Below are 5,431 nucleotides of genomic sequence, written 5' to 3'. Positions count from 1 at the left end.
AAGCAATTCATATGCTTTGTTTGTGCAAAAAACACATTTTACCGCTTTATTTTCTAAAAATATTGATCTGCCACACACGCTCATAAGAGCATCATGACGCATGTATGTTGTGTCCACAAAATTGAGGTTAACCCACAGGAGTCACATGGATTACTTTAATGATGTCTTTCCTACCGTTCTGGACCTTGAATGCTTTAGTTGCGTTGCTATGGGGGTAGAATTGTTGCTTTATTCCAAATAAATAGATTATGATCCACAAATAAATGTAAAGAGATTAACAAAAATTAAACATATTGACGAATAAATAGAATGAGATCCACAAGTAAATTTTAGCGTTTCACAAACATGAAATAAATTCACAAATAAATTAAATGCAATTTGCAAATAAAAAACATATTCACAAATGTCTTTTTAAGTCACACAAAATCGTTTCCTCGCTCCTACATCTTCCACCCTATGACCCGGACACCGATCCAACTCAGCTGTCTAATGATCTAATGATAGAAATGTAGGGGAAAAGTCGTTGAGATGTTGGCTTATCTTAAGATATGGTTTATATTATTTATTTAGTACATAAATGCAAAACTTACCCTTCATCAAGTCTCAGACTCACAGTCAAATGTTTGCCTATAAAAAGAGAAAAACATATGTAAGGGGGAAAAAAACAACAACTTTAAAGTGGTTCAAATATTGACTTATCTTAAGATATAGTTTATACTCTTTATTTTGTACAGAAATGCAAAACGTACCCCTCATCCAGTCTCAGACTCATAGATAAACAATGCCTGTAAAAAAAAATTTTTTTTAAAAAGACTCACAAGCATGTGCCTGTAAAAAAAATAAAAATTATTCAACTTAAATTTACTTGTAAACAACACACACACAAGCAAAGACATTTCCTACACAACAGCCTCATAACCCTTTAATAACCTGAGTTACCTAAAAAAAAATATTAAGATGGATGGTGATCCTCACTGTAATGTGCTCAGTCATAGCCTACAAAGGGAGATAAATGGGAAATTGTTGGTTACTTGCTAATTACAGTTAAGCCCAAATATGTAAGTTACACAACACTTTTACAGACTTTTTGTTCATGATTAAAATATGACCGATTCATACAACATAATGCATTTGTTTGCATTTATTGTTACCTGTAATCTGTTACCAGAAAGCAATTTGCAATCGTAAAACAAAATTATATATAAAATATATGATGATGGCCAATAAAATAACGAATGGCACAGAAAACGAGCTTGTGAGGAACAGATGTAACAGTGTGTCCAGCTGAATGTATGGTGTCCATAGCAGAGTCGCAAAAATAAAGCCACTGCTCTCCAAAAAGAACATTGCTGCCCATCTGCAGTTTGCTAAAGATCATGTGGACAAGCCAGAGGAATACTGGAGTAATGTTTTGTGGATGGACGAGGCCAAAATAGAACATTTTGGTTTAAATGAGCAGCGTTATATTTGGAGACAGAAAACACTGCATTCCAGCATAAGAACCTTATCCCATCTGTGAAACATGGTGGTGGTAGTATCATGGTTTGGCCTGTTTTGCTGCATTTGGTCCAGCATGGCTTGCCATCATTGATGGAACAATGAATTCTGAATTATACCAGCAAATTCAGAAGGAAAATGTCAGGGCATCTGTCCGAGAACTGAATCTCAAGAGAAAGTGGGTCATGGAGCAAGACAACGACCCCAAGCACACAAGTCGTTCTACCAAAGAATGGTTAAAGAAGAACAAAGTTAATGTTTTGGAATGGCCAAGTCAAATTCTGGACCTTAATCCAATTGAAATTTTGTGGAAGGACCTGAAGCAAGCAGTTCATAGGAGGAAACCCACCAACATCACAGAGTTGAAGTGGTTCTGTACTGAGGAACAGTGGCGGACTGGCCATCTGGAGCACCGGGAGTTTTCCCGGTGGGCCGCTGTACAATGTGGGCCGGCTCTTTGCGTAAATATATATAAAAAATGAATTGTTGTATATCCTTCCATCGGCACAGACGAATGGCGCCGCACGGCCCACTTATTTAATTTTTTTAAATTAATTTAGCGTGCTCAGTGCAGCGGCTCAAAAGCGCTTGTCAATGTCAAAATGTTTGAAATAGCCAATCAAAGCGTAGAAGGCGGGATTTACTGTTAACAGACGCTGCGCTGCGCGCGACTTCAATGCAAGCTGAGGTAAGATGTAAGTAGCTAAACATAACGAGACAATTCAGCAATATTTGCCAACTGTTAAGATAAAAAAAAAAAGTTAAACGACAGACATTAATTTTCAGGAATGCAAACTACTACTGGCCTTTTCAAATGTATTAGATCTGAATGCCATTTACGTGAGATAAGAGTTAATGTATCTCTGTATATGCTTTCTTCCGTGATTTCACTTGTCTAAGAAAATGTACAAAATCTATAAAAATCATTCTCAATCTTACTCTAAAACATTGTAAATCTGAAGACTTTTGCTTTCGAGTGCTGTGCATATGAAAGTGATTTATATTATAGGCCTAATAAAAATATAATTTGCTTTTTAATTCACATGCATTATTTTATATACACTGGTGGTTAAAAGTTTGAAATAATTAAGGCTTTTTATTTATTTATTTACTTGAAAGAAGATTGAATTTATTTGATCAAAATACAGTAACAATAATATTATGAAATATTACACTTAAAATAGTGGTTTTCTATTTAGGATATTTTAAAATGTAATTTATTTCTGTGATCAAACTGAATTTTCTCATTACTGCAGTCTACAGTGTCCCTTCAGTAATAATTTTAATGCTGCTTAATTTGCTGCCTAATTATGATCAGTTATTAATATTTTTGATCAGTTATTAATAGGGCTGGGTTTTGACACAAATTTCACAATTTGATTTGATTCTCATTCACAAGCTTGCGATTAGATTCGATTACCGATTCGATTCGATTCAATATCGATTCTTGTGGATACATATCAGGTACACTACAGTACATGCCAAATTTTCTCAAGGAAGAAAAAATCTCTCAACTAATGCTGTAAAATATACATGAGAGTGACTGTAAGTACGTTTTCATTTAAAGGATTTGCCACTGATGATTCAAATGCGAGTTTTGGGCAGTGTAGAGTAGCACTTGTTGTTTGTAATTTCTCCGATCACAAATGCAGACAGAGTTTTATGTTTACGCGGCGCAATGCAACTCAACGCATAAAAAGACAGTATAAGTCATTGTAATCAGTAATTATGTCCCCACTGGATGCAACAAATGCCTCGTTTGTAATGGGTTTTAATGTTTATGTCTCCTCGCTCCGGCCGGGACACGGCATCAACAGTATGTGAGGGGCGTAACATTTCCGTCACACGCTTGAGGTATTCAGCCAATCACAACGCACTGGATAGCTGGCCAATCACAGCACACCTCGCTTTTTCAGACCGATGAGCTTTGTAAAAATCGACGCGTTTCAAAAAAGCGGGGCATAGAGGAGAAACAATAATGTACAGTATGTGGAAAATAACGTGTTTTTTTTACTTTAAACCGCATAAACACATTTCATTACACCAAATACACAAAATAATGTTCTTTTTAGCAGCATCATATGACCCCTTTAAAGAAAGGTAAAAAAAAAAGATAATGAATGTTATATGGTGCATATATTTAGCAAAATGCTCCTCTCTACAGTTTATTTTTCTGGCTGACTATGGAGTTTATGGTCACCAAATATGCTTTCTGAGGTAAATGTGATGTTACATACATAATTTTATTTACGGCTAAATTATTATTCATTAATTTTACTAATAGTTAGATTGGGCAGGCCTTCACAAAATGGCGTTTAATTACAAATAAAAAATGCCTTGACAAAAGGGCACTTTGGGCATCAAGGGGAAAAGGGGCAGGTTACATGAATTGTTTACAAGCTCTTATATTGACGTCTTTGCGCGGCTGAAACACTGATTGAGCGATTACATGAGACAGGATAAGGATTGTAAAGTTGTACTCTTTTTTAACTTGCCTTCGGATGTTTAGTCATGATTATTTTGTGCTGAAACTGGTATTAATTTGGAGGAGATGATCAGTTCACGTGCACCTCGCGCTGCTGCATCTGGTGAACTGAGGTGCTACAGCGATCTGTCACTCCACATTAAAGAGCGCCAAAACGGCATTTATTGTTTGAATACTGCAATACAACAGACAGAATTTGAAATCTGAGACTTTGTTTCATATTAAAAGTACCAACGCACAATGCTTATTTATTTATTGGATGGGAAGTGCGCTTCAACGTTCCGTCCATTAACTGAAAACAGGCTAGAATAATCGATTCTTGGGATTTAAGAATCGATATCGTTTCGTAAAAATGAGAATCGATTAAAATCGAGATATTGATATTTTTACCCAGCCCTAGTTACTAATAATGGTTTTTATTATTGGTATAATGGTTCTCAGTTAAAAAACAGCATTTATTTGAAATATATGGTAATATCTATAAGTATAAGTATAAATATATTTACTGTCACTTAAATCAATTTAATGCAACCTTGTTGAAGAAAAATATTAATTTATATTTTTTAATCTTACCCAAGACTGAATGGTATCACATTTTCCACAAAAATATGAAGCAGCACAACAGTTTTCAACATTCATAATAATCAGACATGTTTCTTGAGCAGCAAATCAGCATTAGAATGATTACTGAAGGATCATGTGACACTGAAGACTGGAGTAATGATGCTGAAAATTTGATCACAGCAATCAAATATGGCTTACTATAAAGTCGCATTGAAGACAGCTATTTTAAATGATAACATTATATATTTCACACTACTGTTTACTATATTTTTGATCGTCAAAAAAATGTGTACTCTTTTGCACAATTGGAGCTCTATTCCTTAAAATGATAGATGTCAAGCTCCTGAAAAAGGACAAATACTGTATATGACCAATAGAAAGGCACCATAAAAACAGTCCGCATTCTGCACTATTCAAGTCTTCTAGACAATACTAGAGCATTGTGTCATATGGACTGATAATATAGGTATTTAACTTTTGTGATATTAACCTGTCCCTCGTAAAAAATATTTTAAATTATTTACTATTTTCCATATACACCAGGAAAGACAAATTATAATGCAACAAGAATGCCAGTCATTTATGGTGTGGTGCGGTGTGTTACGGACTGGGATTGGTGGGCCGCTCTGTGCCAAAAAGACCAAGTCCGCCCCTGCTGAGGAATGGGCCAACATTCCTACAAGCCGTTGTGCAGGACTGATCAGCAGTTACAAGAAATGTTACTTGCAGTTATTGCTGTAAAAGGTGGTCACACCAGATACTGAAAGCAAAGATTCACATACCTTTGCCACTCACAAACATTTAACATCGGATCATTTTTCTCAATAAATAAATGACAAAGTATTTTTTTTATTCTCTTTGTCTACTTTCAGCATTTGAATATCT

At 35.1% G+C, this 5,431-nt stretch overlaps 1 long non-coding RNA gene across 1 annotated transcript; it reads right to left on the bottom strand.

Moving 5' to 3' along the window:
• Positions 1 to 423: 423 nt before the first annotated feature.
• Positions 424 to 786, bottom strand: LOC107568081 (uncharacterized). The gene is made up of 3 exons (XR_001606710.1): positions 750 to 786; positions 591 to 627; positions 424 to 494 (listed from the first exon to the last, which is right to left on the bottom strand). It is a non-coding gene; the product is annotated as an uncharacterized lncRNA (long non-coding RNA).
• Between the last annotated feature and the right edge of the window lie 4,645 nt (positions 787 to 5,431).

The sequence above is a fragment of the Sinocyclocheilus grahami genome, unplaced genomic scaffold, assembly GCF_001515645.1.
Source record: "Sinocyclocheilus grahami isolate Dianchi unplaced genomic scaffold, SAMN03320097.WGS_v1.1 scaffold1212.1, whole genome shotgun sequence".
Taxonomy (NCBI): domain Eukaryota; kingdom Metazoa; phylum Chordata; class Actinopteri; order Cypriniformes; family Cyprinidae; genus Sinocyclocheilus; species Sinocyclocheilus grahami.
The sequence above is the reverse complement of the archived record's forward strand: the minus strand, read 5'-3'. Positions and strand labels throughout refer to the sequence as shown.